The 25,592-nt window shown below is 26.9% G+C and overlaps 1 protein-coding gene across 5 annotated transcripts in view; it reads right to left on the bottom strand.

Moving 5' to 3' along the window:
• LOC129958594 (nucleolysin TIAR-like) overlaps positions 1-25,592 on the bottom strand; it is a 1,061,871-nt gene that overhangs the window by 913,847 nt on the left and 122,432 nt on the right. The window lies entirely within an intron of this gene.

Below are 25,592 nucleotides of genomic sequence, written 5' to 3'. Positions count from 1 at the left end.
AAAATTTGTCAGAACTTATGCCAACCTACATAATTTCATACAAAGATTGATAAATTTGGTGGGAAGCATACTTCCCATAGCCCTAGAAAGGGTTAAAAGAGTTTTAAGCGATACATATGCTAATGTTTTATCAATTATTTTTAGGCAGGTCATAACCAAGCAAATTTATTCCTCAAATAGCAATCAAATCAAATAAAATTAATGAAATTACTAGCTTCTGAAAGTTATGAAAGTATCAACCAGATCAAAGATAGTTTTTAAATATCAAAAATACAAACCTAAAATATATTTAATCTTCTTAGTTTGTTAAATAATAAAAGACAAAATAAGATTATGACATAAATCATTCCGATATCTATATAAAATCAAATAATTGCAAATAGTCTACAAACCTAAATGAGTTAAATGTACAGTTAATAATACTGATGACTTTTATACTATAAAATACAGTATACAAAAGTTAAAATTGGGAAAAAAATTAATTAATTAAGTTTAATTAATTTGAAATGTGGAAAAGTTCCTTTAATATATGTGCAGCTCATATGCTTACATTTAATATAAATAAAGTTAAATTGCAATTTGGTTTTAATTTGATTAAAAAATTCAAGACAAAATAAGAATATGGTATGAATGATTACGATACCCTTATGAAATTGTTTTATTACCTTTGGTAAGTTTAGTATTAGTAAGTGTGAAAAGTATGACAAAATGAATTTTCAAATAATTTGAAGAAATGAAAATATTTCTGTGCTAATTAAGTAAATTATATCATTCTATGAAAAAAAGATTATAAATAAATATGAAGTACTGAAGCTTCCAAGCGAAGATTTTATTTCAGACTTTTTCAGATTCTTAGTCTCGTCACCAAATGACTGGAAAATCCTGAAAAAAGATTTTAAAGATATTCTTATTGCTATAATGTTATGTTATTGATTTTTTCATTTGAAATATTCGGAATCTAGATTTTTTATGTCAATATGGTGTTCTGTTATTTTTGTGTAGAAAATTTTTTGTGCACGAAGAATAGTTAATGTTCAATTATAAATTACTTAAATAATATGGCTGACGATGTTTAATTATGCTCCTCACATTCTTAGCACAAGTATAATTATAACAACTTCTAAATAAAATAAAAATAAGTAAATCATGTTTTTTTTTTTTTTAAATTATATAGGCTAAACTTCATCCTGAGAGTAAATTTTTCGATGAAGTATTATATAGATAAATTGTTTATCACAGTTTTTAAAACTCCGCCTAATTTTTTTTTTCGTTAAAAACATGCATACATTTTTTTAAAAAAATCTAACAATTACATTTTTTTTCGAAACTTGATTGAATTTGATTTGTATTTTTAAAGTATCACTAGCTTCGACATTCAGTATTCTAAAAATTCTAAAAAAAATCGTTTTCATGCTGGAATGGTTTACTTCGAAATTGTGATTAAATAAAATTATTATATTTCATGTATGCAATACAGGATATGAAAAATATTAAAATATTATTTTTTTCGTACTTATTTTGTAGCTAGAATAGCTTTCATAATGAATCAAAAAGGAACTTGAAGGACATTGAAATTTAATCCGCTTAAAAGTTTTTTTTTCTTTTCAGTTTCAGATACATTAAATTTAAGGTTGAAAAAAGCAAACATTATGGGAATTCATAGATATATTTCTTTTATAAGTTAAAAATATTTAAACTCGTAGAACTTTGAATACGTAAGCTTAGTTCTTTTTATACATAATTAAATTAAACGCATATCTTATTTACTTAAAACAATTGTAAAACTTAATGATTTCCATTTTAATTTAATTTTTTTCTGTTGAATAAAAAATATTCATTTATATTTAATTTAATCAATAAATTTCATTAAGTGTTGCCATGAAACACTAATAATTTTAAAACTTTTACCGCAGAATTGAAATCAAATTTTCCAGCCGATTTATTTAAGAGTAAGTTAATCAAAAACTTTTTCAAATTGAATTTGTTCTGTACACTCCATAATTCTATTATTTTCAGAAATAAAGAAATATATTATTAGGAACTCAATTATATCTCATTTTTAATAATATCAAAAGTTATATAATGAAATATATATTTATATCATTATTATTGTCTGATGCATTATTTTATTTAATATAAATCATATCAGCTACGTGCTCAGAAATATAATATATTAAATATTTATTCATCTTAATCAATACTGCTTTACTGCTACAGTCCTGAAAAACAGCCAGTCCTGTATATTTTTTTAAAATAAAATATTTATTATATTTATTTAAATTTCAAATAATCACAGAAAACAATTTAATTTTCTATTAGTCGTTCTTAATGATTTTCAATATTTTCTAGAAATACCAAATATAGAAACAATAAGTATATTCTTGGATATACCCATTACTACAAGCGATGTAGATTACTCATCTTAAATACCAGCGCATTTCACAGCCATATACAGCCTCAACATCATAGGATTGTAGTTTTGGTATCAATAGTAACTCCTTCTCATCAATACCTTCCCAAATGATATGTATTTGGAAATTTAAATAATATGCAATTAATAAAAAAATTATTCTTAAAGTGATTAAGCGTTTAATCAGTTATTCTTATATGATTTTCAGTGGTTTCTAGAGATATCAAAGATTGAAAAACAATAAGAATAGTCTTGGATATATCTAGCCACTAAGATCTAAAATAAATAAAATGTACGTTACAACAGGCGATGAAAATCACTCATCTAAAATAACAGCGCATTTCATAGCCATATAACGCCTTTGTTCAGAGCCACATCATCTTACATTTATAATTTTGATATCAATAGCACTCGCTTCTCATGAATGTCCTCCCAAATGATAAATATTTAGAAATTTAAATACTGTACAATTTAGAAATAAGAATCTTATTTTTAAAATTTTATTTCATTTAACTATGCATTCATAATCAAAGAATATTAAAACATTGATTTATAAATTTTGTTCATTGGTTCTAGCTGTGTCATCTTAATAATCAAGTAAATAAGTCAAGTAAATCAAGTAAATAATTAGTAGCCTTAAATGAAGTTTGAGCTGCAGTTCTCTCAATATAATATTTAAAAATGATAATAAAAAAACATTCTAAATCAAGTTTTCTGAAATTTCGAGTAATTTTTGCAGTTATTGAAAGTTAAAATATTAAGCAAATTATTAAGTTTTGTAAATAATTGCTAATTAATTAAATATCTAACATTAAACTTACAGCGTATTAACATTTGTATTTATTTATTTCACCTATTGTTTCTAGTAAATTCTTCAATCGCTTTGCCCAGATTTTAACTAAATTCTGAAGACACGTTATTAAAATGGTAAAAATAATCTTATTCAAAAACTCTATGTATATGAGACTCAGATTTTTGTAATCGGGATTGCTCTGTTTAATCGCACTTATTAGTTATAAACCACAAAGTACCCGCATTTGTCATTTCGTCTCCATATGTTTCATTATCAATATAACATTCGTCATATTTGTATCCTCCCAAAAGTATTACCTTTCGAATAAAAAAGAAAAGATTTCTCAGAGAAGTATTCGTTAAATAACTGCTATTGTTAACAATATAAAACCGATACGGTATTTGTCGCCGTTAAATACTACGCCTCAGAACGTCTAATCCGTCATTATAAGGTTTAGCATAAAAATAATGTTTATTATCGCTATAATTGCCAAATTTCATCAAATTATGCGGTCACTAACAAAGTATATTAAGATAAAAATTTATGAATTTTAATCATAGTACTGAACTGAGATATCTATAGAAAAGGAATCAAACTATATTAGTTCTTAAAACACTTTCCTAATTATAAAAATTCAATTCAGCAACGAAATAAAAAAAAAGTCGAGATACTTATCAGCCTTTTCTATTTCCAAAGATATCGGAGATTAAAACAGCCAAAATATTCCCTATCTACCAGAACCTAAGATATAACGTTCACATTAATGCGATGAAGATTACTCTCCCTAAAATACCAGTGCAATTCCTTGCCATGTTTTGCCGTGATTCATGGCCTTGGTCATCTCACCTCCATGTGTTTCAATGTCAATAACGCTCTCTTCTCATTGATATCCTCCCAAAAGCTTATCCTTCGGATAAGAAAACGAAAGCTATCTAGGAGAAGCATTCGCCGAAACAACCAGTGCTGTGCTCTCCACTTGCTTTCTTTTTTTTTCTCTCCTCGAACGATCTATCGTTTTATCTCTATTCGTCCGTCCTATAGCCTTATCTTTTATTTTCATTCCATGTGCGTTAAGCCCGAGTCTTCCAGCGAATAAGGTCGAGGAAAGAAAGATCAAAAGGAAAAAGGGAAAGAAAGCAGCGGAAAATCCAAGGTAAATATAGAAAAGCAAACGAGATGTCACAAATGAGAAAGTTGAGTTCAATCCACAAATTTGTTTATTCGCTCTGCGTTAAATACTACAAAAGGCATTGAAAGTTTTTTTTTTGAAAAAGGGATTGTTCCTACGGAGGATTAAAACATTCAGTGTTGTAGATTTTTCTTTGTGTTTTTCAATAAACGTTTGTTGAATTTCTCTTTATTTTATCGTATACGAAATGCAAAAAAAGAAGTATTGCTATCAACGACAAGGTTCACCAACGAGTGTTTAATGAATCTCCTCATTGTATATCCTTCCAGGTATTTAAAAAGAATTTTTGAAATTATCTCTGTCTGTTTCGATTGTCTGTGAACATGTTAATTTAAAAGAGCATCGGACTAGAAAAAAGTAATTTGGCGAGTGTTTTAACATAAAAATTAGATACTTATGTCTTATCTTGAACGAAATTCATTTATGGAAAATCTTTCTATATATTTGTCCTTATTTATGTGATCACAATAGTTCCAAAAGGCAGCTCGCGAAATGGATGAAATTTAGCGTATAGTTTTATCATCAGAATTTTATATTTACATCAAATTTTGAAACAAATTTCTGTACTGATTTTAAGTTTGAATGCCTCGCTTTTCATGGGCATGTTAACGTAATGTAAAAAGATTTTTGAATGTTATATGTTCATCAAACTGTAAATATTTATCATAACTAATTTAAAAGGGAAGTGTTTTAATTTATGCTCGATTGCTTTATTGCATTACTACAAAACAGGCTATATTTCTATGAAAAATAAAAAATACCCTTCCCTCCTTTTTTTTAATTATTCCATTGTTTATTACATCATTCTTATTTAGCTAGAAGATGTAAAAACTTGTTGATAAATAACCAGGACCTTTCTGATACTAATATGGCAAATATTTCTTTTTCCAGAAAAAATTTATGTGTACTTTCAATGTACTAGTCAATCTGCATATATATGTGAGTTATTGAAAGCTTTTTAAAAGTCAATTGTTCCTGCAGTAAAGTAAGGTATTTGTTTTGTAAAAATCTCTCTTTTTTTAATGCTTAGTGAAAGTATGTTTTGCGGAATGAATAAATTATTCTTCAAATAAATATTTACTAAAATCATTTCAAATAAAAATTCAAGTCTCAGCGGATTTATGATTTTATATCATAATGTGTTTGGGATTATAATTTAATTTTTTTTTTAAAAATGGCGTTTTTGATGATTTTTGGAAAGCAAACAGAAATATTTGCTTAAATTCTAAATTCTGTTACCAGAAATTTGTTTATTTATTTTGCGTTAAAAACAAGAAACACTGGATGCTTTTTACTAAAGAAATGATTGTATGAATAAGAGATGCATTTGGCAAAACGCGCTTCAGCTTCTTTTTGTGCTTTAATAAAGATTGAATTAATTTTTAAATACATATTAGTGATAGATTTTTAAGAAGAATTTCTTAATCATTTTAATAATTTAATAACGAAAACTGAGCGATTATGATCAATTGCTTTCAAAATTCATGTCTCTGAATTTTGCTGTGTGAGTGTCTGTGCTTTAAAAAAAAAACATCCTTTTTCATTCTGTATTAAAAGAAAAAAAATAAATTTTTTAAAGAAAAATTAAATTTTTGAGAAGAAATTTTTCCTATGATTGAGTAAAACAATCAAATGGTAGCATACAATATTATAATTATACATATTTATTATAACATTATAATTATACAAAAAGAAAAAAATGAAATATTTTTATTCATTAAAAATATTTCGAGTTTTAATAAAAAGTTATTTTTGTAAGATGAATGAATTTCATTTTTAAATGTAGATTGAATAATATATTCCAAAATGGTAAAAGTAGTATATTAAAATAGAATATGTATATATTTACTTCTTTTATTATTATTTTAATGTTAATCAACGAAAAAAAAGATTATACTTAATATCTTAAAAATAATGATTATACTTTAATCTTTTCTATTTCTGAACTTTATAATGTCAGTATTTTATTTTTTTCTTTTAGAAGTTTATCTGAATTTAAGAAAAAATTACGACCAAGTTTTTATTATGGCCAAAAATTATGACCAAAGAATGTCGTAAACCTCGACATATTAACAACATTTTGAAATGGCGGTAATTTTTTGCATGAATATGTAAACGGCAGTCTCGAAATATTTAATTTATATATATTCGTGGATGCAAATGCATTACAACTATGATCGGCTGTTTTAAAACTAAAAATATGTTGCTTTAAATTATAAAATAGAAATGCCATCAACTTTGCTATACTTTCTGAAAGTAGAAACCATTCAAGTTTTGATGCAAGTCATGCGATGTTCAGTTCAAAAATACTTTCTTTTAAAATAAATTCATATGTCAAATATTTGACACTCTAGAACAAAATGACTAATATGTTGATGAATAAAAAATTCAAATAATTATTTGATGTTTTTGGGTCTAATTAAATGAAATTATTGTTCTAGATATTGGAAATGTTTAATATATGAGTGCAGTTTTAGTTTTAATGAAAATATTACATTAATAATTGATGGGATATATATTTACGAACTAAAATATTTCTATATCATTTAATATTGTCATTTGATTTACGAAAACGATTAAAATATTTTTTGTATTAGGAATAAATAAATAATTTTTTTTAAATTTATTAATAGCTAAAATCTATTTATAATTTAATTTTTAGTCCTTAGCAACTGTACATCAATATTTAAGATAAAAATTTAACATACATTATACTATAAATTAAATGTATTTTTATTAGCATTGACGAGTGATTTTGTGATTTGCATCAGGATTAAGTCTAAATAAGAAAGTTTAAATGAAATAATTGACCATCGGAGTATTATTCCGTGGATATGAGATTTAACATTTAGTTTCTGAGATATAAGTTGGATTTATGAACGTATCCCAATATTAATGAGCTTAAGTCTGAGTCAACCATTAAATTCTATTACATAAGAAACGATATGCTTTTTAATAATAAAATTCATAAAAAAAAGAGAGGGTTTCATTATTTAGCCTCAAAGTGCTAGTCTTTCTGTATCAGAAGTTTCAGCATATTGTGTCAATTCGCTTTCAGGTAATGCATATTACTTTAATTTTGGAATTATCCATACATCTTGTTGCAAAAGATAAAATTAAATTCCATGAACTCGTTTTCCTCAATAAGCATACTCGTTTTTTCTATAGTTGTCTTATGCATTTTATAGTTTTTGTTGTTATCTATTGCGTATTGAAAGTAATCTTTAGCACATCCCCCCCCCAATAAATCTTCCGCTTATACTCATTCAATTGTCAGGGTATCCTAGTATTTTAGATTTTGTGGGTATTCTGTGCTAAAAAGAAAAGAAAAGAAAAGTGAAGTACGTCGCAAAGTAAGTCAACGAGTTGTTTATCTTTCGATTATATGTGCTATTAATGTTATCATTTTCTTTACAAATCACTTGAACTAATACTGCAGCATTAAATGCTCAAGAAGTTCAGTGAAAAAGTAAAAATCTGAAAAAGACACCATCATAGTAAAAAAATTTTAAGAAAATGTTAGAAAAATACAAAATGATTTAACAACCTATATTTTTAGATGGTGATTATAATTTGCTTATCGATTCATGTATTTAAATACCCTTAGTATTTCTTTAGAAAATGCCGTTATGAGTATAAATCTGAATCTGGAAACCAATCAAGGTTCAGAAAAATCTAAAATCACGACATAAGAGAATTCACTATTAAACACTTCTTTCCAATGTGTGATTTTCTGCAAGCGAAGTTAAAAATCACGGCTCTGGTGGCTCTAAAAATGACAAAGAGGCACATAAAAAAAAGAAAGAAAATGAATGAAAACAGAGGCCACCGAAATATAAAAGAAGAAATGTTGTTTCTCCCTCCATCGAGATTTGTGAATCAAGTCTGCAAATAAAAGAAGTGACCCTGAACTCTAATCCAATTCCTCAAGTTCTGGTCAGCCACGTTTGAGCCGAGTACAAACAAAGGAGCTTTGAGAAACTTGTCACTCAATGGACTCGAAGATCTCTAGTCATCACCTCAGGCATTTGTCTCATTGCTTCTCACCAAGCAGTTTTTTTTTTTCAGACTTTTATTTCCCCCACTACCTATATATATGGATTGATGAGGATTGTTTTCAGTCTTTAGAAATGTTGTGAATGTGTATTTAGTTAAATTACTATTTAACGATGCTCAATCCGATTATACGTTTTATATAATTTCCCAATAATGCTAAAGAAAGGCGATGAATTCTCCATTCATTTTTTTAATCGTTGAATAAAATATTTGGCCATTTAATTATGATGTTAACGAGTGCAAACAAAGGATCTTTAAGAAACTTTTCACTTAATGGGCTCGAAAATCTCTAGTCAACACCTCGGGCATTTTACTCGTTGCCTCTCCCAAGTAGCACTTTTCTTTACCCTTTGATCTCTATATATGGATAGATGAGGATAACTTTCAATTTTTAGATCTATTGTGAATGTGCGTTGAGTTAAACAGCAATTTAACAATGGGTAATTAGATAATTATATTTTTAATTTAACTTTTTTATGGTATTAGAAAAATGTGACGAACAACGCATTCACTTTTTCATAATTCAATGATAGATTGGTTTGTTTAATTATAAAGTTTAAAAGTGTATGATAGATGTATTACATTGCTATGTAACAATCGGCGTGGATTATCTTGCTGATAAACATGTGTGTTAAGTTTAACCACTTTTTAATGGTGACCAGACAGTTGATATATTTAATTTAACTATACATCGCATCGTGTAGCCAGTTGGCAACAGATTTTCATTTCTATTTATAAGTTTCACATGACTGTTCTAAAGCGCAACAATGGGCGTTTGAAAATCTTCTTTTTAATTCTTTTTGATAAACATTTGCAGAAAAGACCAAAATATGGCAATAGCGATACTAGAATTACAATTCAACTGGAAACTTCGAAAATATCAAAATTTTAATTATTTTTTAGAATTTCACAAAAAAAATAATAAATTTAAAAAAAAAAATTTTTTTAATTATATGCAGCTATTCAAAATACATTAATTTTTTATAAAAAATAGAATCTCATGTATTCATCTGTTAACTTTTCAGTTATATTATAGAAATGCAATGAATATTGCTGTATATTTTATTATTGAATAATAAATATCTTCTGATTAAATATAAAAATTCAATGTTTGGAGGAAATGTCTAAATTCAGATTGCAATCATTGAAGATTGCAATCTTTTCTCTTTAGACACATTTCCTAGTATGGGTTCCAAATCTGGAGGAGGGTATATTATGGTGAAAAGAAAAGTTAGCGATAGTTATTTAACGAAATCTGCCAAAGTGTTAAAATTGATCAAGTTTTCAGCACTAAAGGAAAACAGAGAAACCCGCTCTTGTAACATCTTTCCTAAAACTCAAATAAAAGTAAAATTGATTTCTTGGTTAAAATAATAAATAGGACAAAAAGAAAGTTTTATGTCATCTTTTTTCAGAGAAAAACACTAAAATGCTTATAAAAAATATAAAATAGCTTCTGATATCTGTTTTAATTTAATATTTAATACTGTAAAATTAACGAGAAGTTTTTTTTCTTGATTTACTTTTCGTACTGACAAACAGTTTTATTTCATTCCATAAACTTTTCGCAAGATTTTTTTTTAAATATTAAAACCATTTGTTTTTTTAACGCAAAAATTAATTTCAAATCTGTCTGCATTTATTCAAATTTATTTTATATTAATATATCACTAAAACCGGAAGTAATTTATTTCATTCCAGACATTCCTATTTTACGTAGGAGCATATTATATTTAGCTCCATCAAACGTAAATAAAACAGTTTGCCCCACGTTAATTTATAATAATTAATATTCCTTAACATAAAATAAGCGTGTCAATAACTATATAATCATTTTCTCCGTCTAAAGCATTTTGAGTTTATAAATGAATGAGGGTAACGTCGCAATGATAAAATTTGAATATTTGCTAGTCTCTCAATATGTGTCAAATAAGTCGCTAATCTGAAATTAATCCCAGACATAATTAAGATTTCGGAAAACAATATGCTTTTCTCTCATAAATGGAGCTCTCAGTGACAGCTGTTGATCAGCAAGCTCATTTTTAAGAGAAAGATAAAGCTTTAGGGGATTTTCAATTAATTCTAAGAAGTTTCGCATAATTTTAATCGAATAATCTTCAAAGCCAAGTTATTTCTATCTCGACATTAAAGTAGCGAAAATCACTAATAGAATATTGGTGAAACTTGACTCGGGTAAACAATTTTATAGATAATTGCTACGTGAGAAGAATTTTCCTAAAATTGTTTCGACGTACCAATTAAAAACGATTTCTGATATAGATTTCTGTGAATTGTAGATATTCATTGAACTCTTTAATAGATTTTTTTTTACTGGAGAATTTTTACTTAAATATTTGAAACAATTAATTTTAAGAGCTACATATTTGAATCCTCTTATTCCGCATAAATTTGTGAAATAAAACACTCCTGAAGACCTTGAAGGCTAATTGTTTTCGAAACCCACATATAGGAAAATTTAAGTTCTTAATAATACGAACATGACATGAATATGAAATAATAATTTGATACTAATTTTCTTTATAAAATTATATAAATTAGGTCGTGATTGCGAAAGCATACTATGATTTTAATTTTAGTTCATTAACTAATACTGAAATTATAATAGTATGTGGATAGATTTATAGAAGCTGAAAATTTATGACACAACAGCATATATCCTTACTTCCAAATATGTGTGGTAGTTCAATACAATGTAAGCATATATAGTGATTTCTAGTTTTATTTTCTGTTATAATATAAGGATATAGATAAAATGATATCAGTTAATACGAGGATATTACACATTAATAATAAAATATTTTCAACTTTAATTATGCAATATTAGGTTTGCGAAATTATTTGCAAAATTTTATGGAGTATTTTTAGCACTAGACAATTTGCAACTAGAAGATAAATTGATTATTTTTATAATATGTTTAACTTTCAGCAACTCCTTAATATAATAGAATCTTATGTATATTTCGAAGAATATATAAAGTTTTGAAGAGAAAGTTTCAAGAAATAGCACTTGAAAGTAAAAACTAATTTTGGAAAAAAAGATCAAGATGAAGAATGAAATTGAAACGATAGGGAAATTTTATTTGGATCTTCATGATTGATTCTTATGATTAACTTCTTATATATCATACGGGCTGACACTTTCGGAGGAAATTGGTATTTTACCATGAGAGTTCATTTTAATTATATTTACGTCCTGCTTTTGAAGCATCATGTGAGCTATTTTAGGAAATGACAGGATTCTGAACTGTGGTCAGATGATGAGGTGACATTGAACTGACAACTCCTTTCCAAAATTACGTGCCAAATCAGTAGGAATGCATTTTACTCCTATACATTTAGCATGCAATAGACCCTTTACAAGGCGTTTCCTTTGAAAAATCGAACCTGGTATCACCCGACCTCACAACCGATGTATTAATACTAGTCACCGTGTTTCTAAATTCTTAAATAAATAAGAAGTTTGAGTTCTGACTGATTCAGTTTTTCGTGGTATAATGTTATCGAAATAACTTTTAAGTAAATTGTGTTATATTTTATAAAATAAACATTGATGTAGCGTAAAACAGATATTTTAACACTTTTCAATTACTAATTTAAATTTTCTATTTACTAATATGTTATTTAAAACATAAAAAAATCATTATTGCTAAATTAAAATCAAAATGTATAGTACTGATACTGATAAAAGACAGATATTGGTTCATTTTCAAGAATCTCAAGTTTCTGCTTATATCTTACTTAATGGTTTTAAATTCTTTCAAAAACCATTGAAATTTTTAGATAAATATATTGAAATCTTTAGAATAACCCTGAGTTGAAATTTCTTAATCAGTTCTTTATCTATTTTCTAGCCTATTTTTCTTGACTAACACATTTGTAAATTGCTTTAAAATTGCTTAATTCCTGGAATAAATATGATCAAAATTTTTAAATACTCTCTAAATCTTTATTTTCAAACTTCCCCTATATATACTTTTGTATTCCCTTGAAAATGTTATTTTTCTATGATAAATAACACCAAAACTTTAAAATAATCCTTTATATCCTATTCTAAGAATTTACCGACAAATACATTTATAAGCCTTCAAAACCCTATATATTTCTTAGGTAAATATGATCAAAACTTTGGAATCATATTTTTCACATATTTCCTACGGGACCGAACTGATCCAAAAAATAATCGCAGTCTACCTCAACAAAGCGTTTTTTCCTGGAAAAAATTCGTGTCAGGTTTAGATGATGTTAACAATCTCAGTAGTAGATAACGACAGGTACTTAATAACAATTTCTGCACCCAGCTTTCGCTTGACACCTGTGGCTTGTTTTCAGCAGTTTTGATTGATGGCTTCTCTCTATGGTCCACTGGAAAGTTGTCGGTGGGGGAGAAGAGGGAGAAGAAAATATGGAATCTCTCCACCTCTAGTAGTCTCACACTTCATATCGGTGAGACGTACTAGTTGTGGCAATAATGGAGCTGTTATCGTAGGATTCAATGGTGTGACTATATCTCGAGCGATCCAGCGGTATGACAGCCAATACCATGGCATTTCCCGAAGACTTGGCAGTTGGTTGTCAATAGTTGAGTTATCGGAGCTCGAGCTGAACGACCACGCAACCATATCGAACCATAAGTGAAGGTGAAGCCAGGTTTTCATGGAGTAAAGAATGGGAAAGCTGCCACCCACTGATTTATCGCTCTATTTTTTTAGTAAGAGGAAAAAGGTATATGTGTCTCTTTATTATTTATTTTTTTAAATTATACGCTGAGAATGCTGTATACATCTTTCCAAAGAGCGGTTTCACCATTTGTGTATGCATATATATGTCTAGTCATTCATCTTCGTTCAGTAAGTAGCTACATTTCTCAACGCGAAATATCTGACAGACCATAAACATATTTCGTTTCGACAGCAGTGTGAATATTCAGGCCGAAATTCGCATTTTATGAATAACTGCGACGAGCAATAAAGGCGAGTAAAAATGTTTCTACAGCTTCCGATGCATCGTTATTGCTTTTACTTGACATATATCATAGTATTAACTTACAAGGCAATGCATGCACAATACGATAAGGAAATAAAACCAATGTAGAATATAACAGCTCAAAGAAGCGAGAATATTACGAAAGTGTGAATTTTGAGACAAGATACAATTTTCTGATAATACCAATAAAAATTAAATCAATTGAATTATAATTATGATATAAATTTCTTCAATATTCTAACTATGGAATGTAAGAGATTTAATTATATGATTTTTTGTAAATGTACTTATAAAATACACATTTTAATTATTTGGGATGTCAAAATGTTTAAAATTTACAAAAGATATTCTAATATTAAAAAAAAAAAGAAAACTGTTGTTGACTAATATAATTTTAATTCTACAATGTGTAAGCTTCTATAGTTCTATAGCATCTTGATATTTTTTAAACAATTTTTTAAAGACGCTGTTTTGAACAATAAGGAAATTCGGCAGTCCTTGAAAACAAATTTACACTTTGTTTATATCACTATACGAACTAATAAGGAACTGTGCAGTCAATTCATTAAGAAAATACAATCCATACTAAGTGCAGCAACTTCATGAACTATAATGATTTCTAAAAATATTTTTACTTGTTATTTTAAATATATAAAGTTGTTTATTTGATTATGCAACCATAAAATGCTTCACGAAGCAAAATTAAAGCAGACTGGTATTGATATCTTTAAAAATATTTCTTCATTTCCTTGATAAAATTTTAAGTAAATGTTTTATATTATTACTAGAAATTTAATGATATTAAGAATTTTTATCCATAACATAAGATTCATTAACACAATAAAAAATCCCAAATTAAAAAATAGTATATAATACAAATTCCGTAAACTTTATGTTATACTCTGGATTACCATTTGGATAACAAATATTTACTTACTTAATGAAAAAAGCCTCCAAAGTTCTAGAAGCCTTTAATTAATGAAAACACGTTTATTAAGACACGCATTAAAAGAAATATTTATTTCACCAAATCTGGAGCTGCTTATAATTCACTAGAAAAACATTAATATCATTTATCTTACAAGCCAGTTCTTAAATTCACTTGAAACAAGGCACTTCTGGCAATGAGAATAGACTCGTGTTACTTTTTTTTTACCCAATACACCAGCAATTCCCTCGCAACGTCAACTTAAAAAGAAAACAAGTGAGTAAAAAATAAATGACAACTAGCTCGGTTTTCTTTTAAAAAATGCGTTGTAATTATAGGAGGAAAATCCATATCCATACTAGTATCTGCATTTTTAATCATCATTTTTTAATACCTGGAACCATCTGCGCCCTGAAATGAACAAGACAGCAAAATGATCCAGAGAGACGGCTACATAGAGGTGGAAAATGCATGTGTGTAGCTGTAGTATGATCGAAGAAGGACATGAAATTGGAGAGTTGACAAGCTCTCCAATAAAGGGATTTAGTAGATTATGGATAAAACAATGGGCGAAGCAGCAAGAGATTAATGAGAAATCATTATTTGATTGTTTTCCCGATAAACATATCCTGTCTCATAAATTTTTGCTACAACTTTTGAATACAGAATTTCATTTAACTTCACGCAAAAGTAAGGTATTGGATTTCTTCATGAAAATGCGCTTGCAATAGATTGTTAATTTTTTTAATCTAAAAACAAGTATGACGCTCCGAATGTCCATTATATCTATACTGGCCTTACTTGATAGAAATGATGAAGCAGCTTTCTCTGGATTATGTATTTTCGTAAATTTATGTGTTTTTGTAGAAAATCCATTTTCAATTTATTCTGCATTAGCTTGGAATATAGTTTTAAAAATAAACAATATTTCAATAAAGCCGATGAATTAGTTTTCACTACTTTTTTGATTGCGTAGAGTACCTAATATACTTTAATAATATCATATATCCTGTTACTTTTTACTACCGTTATTTTCATTTTGACAATTTTATAGCACAGCCTGATAAGATGGATTTTATCTTTGAGCTTATCCTAAAACCTATTTTGCTATTAAAAAGCTACTAATTTAGTTATAAAAGGATTAACTAAATAGATTTAAGGTGATAAAATAGTTTTTATTAAAGATTTACGTACTCTGGACAAATAGTAGAATTTTGGTCTGGGAAATAAAAGCAATTGGATTAGAAACTATTTGTGTCCAAGGATGCATGTTGTAAATAGATATTAAAACATGAAATCTGGTGTTGTGGGCAAATGTTCTAACATTGATGTGGAGAGGAAATTTACATTGTGAGGTATTCTTTCAGATAAGAGGGATGAAAACGAATCCGAAATAACCACTGTGCTAATTTAAAATAGGATATTATCCTATTAAATCAGTTAATCGTTCATCTTCCTGAATATGATTACTATTACTGTGTTCTAGGAAATTTCTCACCATTATAAGTTATGCAAAATGCTAAAAAAATTATTCGACAGATCATTTTCCTTTTCTAAAAAATGAATCCAATTCGAATTATTTAAAATTTAAATAAGCGTTATTAACTTAAATTGCAAAATAAGTGCGTCAATTTTGTGAATTTTTAACACACCTTACTAGCTTACCATTAAAGAAAAAAGTCCGTTTTAATTTGAAGTATTAATTTATATATACTTTGCTTTTGTATGTAAGAAACTCTTTAAAAATTTTCTAGAATTTTTTTCCCTTAAATGTTTTCATTTCTAAATAATTATTTCTACTTCCAACAAGTTTTTTTAATTATATAAAAATTATGAAAAGGATTAAGAATTAACCTGGAAATTAAGATTAAAAATTAGGCGTATGAGGTTCACTAATTTTTAGGTTGACATTTATTTCAGGCATAACACTGTAGGTTAACATCGTAAATAAGTTAATAAACGTAACCAATTAAAATTTTTGATTCCTTATGGTCATGAGTTTACAAACTACAGAGCTATAAACTATGCTAAAGGAAAAAAGTAAATTTTTCTGAACTTAATATAAAATAATGAATGAAATTAGTTAATTCTGTTGATTCTTACTATCAAATTAATTCCTCTACTTTATGAAATATATAAATGCATAATTTATATATTTTTTTTATAATTTTAAAATTAGCATTGATAATTTAATAAGAAGTAAATGATACTATTTACTTATTTTAGTTTTGACTTGATGTGAGAAATTGTTAAACAGAAAATTGTCAACTGTTCAAATATTATTTTCGAATAATTTAATTCTAATTAAAAATTTAATTCATATTAATTTTTTGGAAATTTTGAAAAAACAGCTTTATGATCGTCTTGTTAAATATCTTAATTGAAGAATATACAAACAAGAAAAATATATGATATGAAAATATTTTTTGGGTATAAGAAGGACGATAACACCAAAAATAAATTTAACTCGGAAAATAAGTATTAAATTAGATCCAAAATCGTTATAAATATCTAATATTTCTCATTAACCGAGTATTATTAAAAACATGCGGTTCGGGCTAATTTCTATACATCGAGAAAGAGTAAAATATTTTTTATTCACACGAAATGAGCACTATGTATTACCTCTTTGTTTAGATCCTTTTGGCGATAAATCAAGCTAGAAAATTAAATTCTATGCTATTCACATTCTCCATGATATCTAAATCTTCATAGTTGATTGAACAATGAAAAAATTTAAAGTTTTCAGCTTTAATGCGTTTCAAAAGTGTATTTTTTCTTTGGGAAACAGATAATATTATGAACAATATTTAATAAAATAAATCATACAAATTTAAATATAAAATCAGTCTGTTAAAAATCTTCGAAATCTTTCATCAGGATTTCTAGAAAAAAATCTATCATGTTGCACTAAAGGCGAAAATAAATATATTCATTGAAGTATAAACAGAACCATTCTATAAGAAATAATTTTGTCTCAAAAAATTATAAATTTATCACACAAGACGTCCAGTATTTTTCATAACTGATTGTTGGGTATTATTTTTACTTTGAAAAAATTGAAAACCATTTTGCTACATATATATATAATAGTTAACCGGATCCTCTGTTCTTCTTTCATCTTATCTTTTTGCAGATAAATCAAGCTAGAAAATTAAACTCTATGTGATTCATGTTCTCCAAGATGTCTCGATGCTGGGTGAAGATTGAAAAGAAAGAGGAGGGGTAAAAATCATCAGAGTTGAAATTTGATGAATGACTCCCGCGTCAAGTGCTCCTATTTCATTTTCGAATAGGACATTTCATTTAGAAAGAAAATAGACTAAGACAAATTCTGGGGCAAAGAGCAAAATTTCTCAAATAGAGTCACGGAACAATTGCCTCCCGGGTATGGAACATGATGAAAAAGTGAAGAAGGGAAATAAAGAGAAAAAGAATAGATGAAATGGATGTTAAGACACTTTTGTTCTTTTAAAACCCTCCAAACCAAGATTGCAAACAGGAAAAAAATTAAATGCGAAATGATTGCAGGTTCTATTTTTGGTTGATTAAAAAATAAAACCTTCGATCACTCAAGGACCCCCGACAGCAGATGGGAGAGTGCGAGACAAAACTTATTGGACAGATATGATTCTTTGATTTAGCTTTCGCATTTGATTATTTTTGGTAGGACATAAATTTCTTCAGAAAATAATCCTTAGTATCTTAAAGAAAAACTAACCATGAAACGTGGTTTGGTTTTTGATATTTACTCTTTCATTGTTCAAATTGAACTGTTTGAGCAGGATAAGGATATCTATATTTATCATTTTTTTGAAGTTTTTTAAATCATTGAATTAAATTAAAATAAAAATAAAGCATAAAATGTAGAAAAATCCTTTACATTAATATTTAATTTTACTATAATAAAAAAATCGATTTTTAAAAATATATTTTGATTTTATTTCTAACATGATAATTTATTCCGAATGTATTGGGAAAAGTATAAACGCTAGTTTATATTTACAATGTTGGTCTTTAGCTTTAAAATTTTAATGTGAAAATCTTTTATTGGATCCCATTCAAAGAAACTTTGATTTAAATGTTAAATTCTCAAATCTTCAACAAAATATCAAATTTAGCTATTCATCTTTCCAAAGCTCTTTCTTTTTCTACCCACAATTTTTCATTCTTCACAATGTTCATTCTGAATATGTCTTAAAAAAATTTTGCTTTTCGAAAACAATTTTATAAAAGGAATATATGGTGGAAACTGTCAAATATTATAGAATTAGAGCCCTTTTCACATTTTTTTATACTTTTCTAATTTTAATAAATGAATGAGTATTTTAAAATTTGATAAAGTTTGTATTTCAATATTGAAAAGTAAAAATATACATATATTTTTGAATTTAAAAATGGCTGATTAAATTAATTAAAATATCTAGTGCAATGTAATAAATAAAGACGATGTATATCTCGTTAAAGCATATTTAATTCTTTAAAAAATGTATGGATCATTAGAGATTATTACTTAAATGCATATAAATTAACATTTTTAAATAACGTGTTTGTTGGAAACTCGTAAACATTTATCATCGAATGGCAATTTATAATTCTTTTCCGAACTTCACGGATGTTGCTTTTTTATTTAAAAATAAATTAAAATTAAATTTGAAAAAAAAGAAAGAGAAACAACATGCGAATGCATAAGAAAATAAAAATATATCAAATTTAAAAAAATACACGAAAGAATTTGAAAAAATGAGAATGACTATTGCCAGATTTGAAAAAAATATATGCAAATGAATTTGAGAAAATGAGAATGACTATTGCCAGATTTGACAAAAATATATGCAAATGAATTTGAAAAAATGAGGATGACTATTGTCAGATTTGAAAAAAAATATATGCAAATGAATTTGAAAAAAATGTTAACTACTGACTGCTAACTAATTAATTATTATGAATTAATATTAACTTATTAATTACATTTTCACTCGCCACCTTTCTGATAAATTTTTCGCCAAAAATTAAGTTGTTATTGGTTATTTAATTAATTAAAGCAAAATACATAAATCCAAAACAGAGTGTTAATAAATATAACTTCAAAGAGAGATTGAGCAAATAAACAAGTCTAAGCAAGGAGTTTAGATTTCTAAATTATTTAGCATCTTAAGGTTCTGGTAAATTCATTTTATTAATTCCTTAAAATTAACTAAAACACATGTTTCGTAAGATAATGCGCATAACGAATTAAATTAGAATATATAACTTATGTTTGCAGTCGATATTCACTATACAAACCCCTATTTCACTTGATTGCAAAATATTCATCAGCTTTATCACATTCAAAATACGAATCCTCCTCCTTTCAGTTGCTTCCTAAATTTATCCTGAAAGCATTTGACAAGCACCTAAAACTACTCACCAAATACAGTAAACGTAATGTCAACACAGCTAATTAACAAGCAGAGAGAAAATCAAAATAGATCCAAGTACCCTTCGACAAGATCAAATATTCTAATATGTATATCAAGTGGATTCAAACAATACCCACAATAATTTAATCTGACTCTTAGCAAGCGTAGAAACGATCGGCTCAGAGAGACCACGAACTAACTTATTTACGATTGAGATATTATTTGATTGAGCAGACCAAGTTTCGAAGCTGACCAGTTTCTGCGTCCAACTAGCCTTGCTCTGATTTTAACTCGGATCGATGCAATTTAGAGAATCTGTTGAAGTGACGCCTAATGAGAAGGTATCCGGACGGTACGGATTAGGGCATTGTCGGATAACGATGATCTCTGAATTTCACGCTGAACGTTAGGATAAATTATTTCAGTGAGCGGATTTGACACGATTGCCAACTTAGTAATTATATGACTATTTGCATGACGTTCTCGGAATTGACAGTTGCTGCTGTCCGGACCTGGTGTTTAGGAATATTATACATAACCTTATGCATTGGCAGAGGTATGATTCATTTTCCTGTATAAAGCTGAAAATTACTAGAAATTCATGGAAAAGTAATTATTTTTATAGAAAATATTGCATTAATAATAACAGAGGACTTTCAATTTAATAATTAAACTGACCGTTCTCTAAATAGACACTGTCATCCGGATCTGGCGATGAAAAATACTTAATGCATCCTTATGTGTTGGTAGAATTCACAGGCGGGTTAAAAAGAGGAAAATTATAGAAACTCGTGCAAGAAAAATAATTTCTTTCAAAAATAAATGAGTTTCAGCTCTTTATTAAGCTTGATCAAAAATTTCTATTCTCTTAGAGTTAAATGAATTCAATATTATTTCTGTTTGAATTCACATGAAGATAATGAGTATCAAGAAAAGAATCTAAATTCATATTAAGAAGGGTTTTCATAGCAAGGAAATATTTCATTTTTCAACATGAAAATTTCTGTAGATATTTTAGATTTTTCATTAATACATTTACGTGGATTTTTCGCGACTGATATAAACTTTTCTCCTTCATAAAATTACTTATGTTATTTTATTCAAATACTCATCAGGATAAAACATTTTTCAATTCCATATAAATAATATATAGTTGAATTCGATGAAAATTATGTGAAACCGTTATTTGAATAAAATTTCAAAAATATCTTATTTGATTGATAGAAGAATTAATCTGAACCAACTATTTCTAATTAGAAATATTCATATTCAGAGTGCTAATTTCAGAAGATTAAAATGCAAATAAAATAGCAAGGAAATAAATATGCTATATTACTTAATAACAAACATGAATTTGGGTTTTACCTTTGTGTAAAAAAAATACTTTTGAATTGCAAAAGAATAGATTTAAATAAGTGGCTTGCATGTTTTCTTCTTGATATCAAGAAAAGGTAAAGAAATCCAATGTTAAGGACCAAAGTAATCAAAAACACTACTAAGCAGTCAAAAAAATATTATTATTTGGTCGCATTTAGTCCAAAATAATATTATTAAGGGAAATTAAATACTTAAGGAATTTGACATTCGTCATCATTAGTATTAATTAATTAAGTCAATTAATTTGTGATGATGAAATAAAATGTATGAAGTTGCAAACTCTGCTATTTTCATAATCCGCTGTTAGAATATACACTAAATAAAACAATACAAAAATATTTAACCTATGGAAACATTGAAATATTTAAATAAAGTATAGTATTCAAAAATGAAACTTTCGGCAAACAAAAGTAATTTTTCTATGAATAATGAGATTCACCTATTTGATGCATCTTCTTTAATTAGGTTTTAATTTTTACTATTAGTAAATATAGTGATATGAAATGCGATACACATCTGCATCTTTTTCAGCGACAGTACATTCTTCTAATGGTATAAGCTTAAGGTATTGTATCGTATTGGTAAATATGGTACAGAAACCACCGCTATAATAAAAAAAGGATGTACATAAAATAATGATTCAAAAGTATGTAATAAAACTTAAAAGAATCGTGAAATTAGAAGCTATCAAAATAATTGCCCGAAAAGTTAATAAGAATATCAAAAGTTTATATTTTTATTTTATACATGATGTCGAAACAGTCATCATATCCAATCTCTTAAAATATTATCAGAATAAAGCAATCTAATATTCTTCTTGATTTAGAAATTTTGTTATTAGAAGTGATTCTTATGAAATCAGAAGTTTTGTTTTAAGGCAATTAGTACACCTAACACTTTAATAGTAGGTATAGAAAAAGTGCTTGTAATTAAAAAATTTTAATATTAAGCATAAATTCTCTCTGTTACTATAAAGTTTTGTCTAATAGATTTATATAGTTGATAATATAAATCTATTAGATTGGAATATTCTTTATTCCAAATGATAATAGGAATAAAGAATATACTCCTGCGTTTCTTTCTATTATACGAAAGGCCATTCTACCAAATTCGGTACTCATACACTTTAAATAGCAAGAACGCTATATATTTTTTTCTAATAATTAAATTTTTAGAACTAAAAGTAGAAGTAAAATTTTAAAAGATTTGCTGATTTTTTTTCAATATGTTCTGTAAAAAATGTTTCTTCACTTAATTATTTTAGATAATACAATAAATTAATCATTTAATGTAGCAAGAATTTAATTAATATCCTTTGCACTGGAAAAAGTAATTCGATGCATAATCTTTCACCAAGAACTTGCTTATTACTCAGAAATATATATAAATTGTTTTAATTTTAATTTCCCCTAAAAATTAACCTACATCTTCTTACCACTCTATAGATACTTTTAGCGATCAAAATTAAAAAATGAATAATAACTTAAAAGGGTGCATCGTCTTGTATGGTGCCCGAGAGGAGACATTCGAGAGAAATGGGTTAAAGAGGCAAAATTTTGAAGTTTTTCTTTGTTTTTATTTATTTATTAAAAAAATTCCCTCAAAAATGATTTTTATCTAATTATTTTAAATAATTAAAGGGATTAATAATTTACACTCAAACCAGGATATGTCAAATGAATTTAAATATCCATGCAAGAAATTCTGCCTTTCAATACGAAATTTTATAACTAAAAAAACGTAAACAAACTGATTGTTTTGCAAATTCCTTTCATTAAAAAAATTCTTTTCAACGCTGCTCTTAAACTTAAATATTTATGATATTGAAAATAAATTCATCACTTACTGAAGAAAAATACAATTTAATATAGATATAAATATACATCTAATAAATACTCCCTTTCAATTTATACCAAAATCTGAATTAAATAAATGCATGAAATTACTTTAAAAAGAGAACTGAAAACAACAAACCTCCTTTGAAATCCTGAAGCTCCATCTGCTTTTCAAACGTATTAAAGAAATAGTTATGACAAGCAAATGCCTCGAAAGAAATAACTTAATGTAAAACAAAACAACAATAAACAAAAATGAGGGGGAAAAACGTTATTTCATTGTTTTGAAATCACAGAGATTTGATTATGTTTGTTTCTGGGAAAAAAAGGCGAAAGAATCTAGTATCAGGTACAGGTTAACTAATACAAACAAAAGTGAAACGAAGAATTTTTCTATTAAAAGCTTAAAAATAACTTCTCAATATGTGGTTTGTCCAAAATCTAATTTTTCCCTGCATGGTATCAAAATTCCAGGTGTAAGTTTAATTACTGAGAAGAAGTAGTAAAAAAGGGAAGAGGGTTTTTTTTTCATTAAATCATTGGAAATAGTAATTATTAAAAACCCGTTTTCAGATTTATTAATATTTGAAGAGAGCATCTGTTTTTTTATTACTTCAAAACACGTGTCATCTGAGAAGAATAACATATATTTTGAAAAAGAACAAATTAAAAAAATAGCTAAAATTTTTTTCATTAGTATCCCAGAAATGACATCAACGCCCGTAATTGGCAATTAGGAAGACAAATGAGAAACCGCGCTGAGGAATTTTGTTAAAAAATTGCATAAAAACTCAAGTATAAAAAGTACGATAGTGAATAGAAATTATTTCACGAAATAAAGCTCCGCTTTATAATGAAAATACCTGTTTCATAAGGAGCAGTTTCGCAAAAATAATAGCGGTTATAAACGCACAAAATGATCGTTTTTTCTCTGTTGTATACACTCGGTATAGTGTAATTAAACCTTGCAGATTTTAGCTTTCCTAAGTGACTTCATTAAGCCAAAGCAACGGCGATAACTTTATTTATCGATAATTTGGAATGCATTAGATGTAAATTAAAATTTTTTGCTTCTCTTGTGAAAAGGAGAGAAGCAGCTGAGTTATTTTCAAGCTTCATTAAGCTGTAATTTGCCATTTTTGAGAGGACGTTTTTCTCCTTGGTATTCATCTAGTACAAAGGGTGCAAGGACCTTAGTGAAATAAAAATAACATGCATTACGCTTGATTTAACAGGAGTATTATAAAAACGTTGTACCTGTGATCGCATCGTTTTTATTCAAGTACCTTGCCAATAAATTATTCAAGTATGTCCTTGTTGAAAAATGTCCATTCCATTGCAATAAATGATGCAGTTTATCAGGATGACTCATTTTATTCAACAAGTTTCTTACCGAGTGTCCTATCTGAATATTAAATAAAGCATCTTTTTAATAGAGTTGGTTTGTATGAAAAAAGATTTCACATAATTTTATAAAACTGTTAATTAAAAATTATAAATTAGTATTTACTAGGTATAATAAGTTTTATTTATTTGAAAGCTTTATTTAATATATATAAATATTTATTTATACTTCAATTTATCGATATAAGTGACGAAGGCATTGCTTGTATTTGTTTTATTTTAAGCAACTCATTCCAAACATATTAATGATATATTTCACAGATATTCTAGAAACATATTTTGGCTGATACATTAAGTATTTTATTTAAAGTTGGTATTTATGTTTTACATCATTTCTTATTGTGCAGGAATTCAGCTGAAAAATTAATTTCCTCAATCATTAAGCATTAACGAGTAATGATTTCTTTTGAAATAATTTCAATTGAAACAATGTTTTGATTACCAAAATAGTAAAATAATAAAATATAATGAAAGCGTTAGATAGTTCCGAATTCAAATGAATCTAATTATCATTGTTGGTAAAGGGTGAACCCATTTCACTTCTCATGAACTAACAATGAAATAGAAATTAAATTCAAATATTTATTTATTTTTTCATTTAAAAGACTATCTGTTTTTTACCGTTTTTGTCAAAGTATGCCATTTTTCTGTTAAGCTTCGTACTTAAAAGTAGGGAACAGAGTATACATTTTTACAACTTTGCTATGTCCATTTGAGTCCAAAAACAGTTTAATTCTAATTAATAATTTTGATGCCCAGACTACATGCCAAATTTCATTTATCTATTTTATAGCTTCTTTAAACTATCGCGTTTATATATCTTCAAACAGAAAAATCGACAGACAGAGCGTTTTGACGAATTCGGTACAAAATTTGAAATACATTTATAACTAGGATTGTAAAACGTAGAACCATTTAATTCATCTAGATCACTTTTTTTATCATGTTCATGTATACTGGATAGAGACACAGATACTTTCTATGATGAATTTGACACAAAATTTGACAGAAATCAACCACATACAAGACCATTTACTAAATTTTACCTTTCTAGGACTTTCACTTTTTATTTATCATGTTCACTACAGGTTTGATTGACACACGAATATAAATCCAAAATTAAGTTTTAGAGACCAAAGAAGGAATAAAATGAGAAAATTTGTTAAAAATTATAAACCGAATATTTTATCAATT

The sequence above is a fragment of the Argiope bruennichi genome, chromosome X1, assembly GCF_947563725.1.
Source record: "Argiope bruennichi chromosome X1, qqArgBrue1.1, whole genome shotgun sequence".
NCBI classification, from domain to species: Eukaryota; Metazoa; Arthropoda; class Arachnida; order Araneae; family Araneidae; genus Argiope; species Argiope bruennichi.
This window is presented reverse-complemented; position numbering and strand designations above follow the sequence as displayed.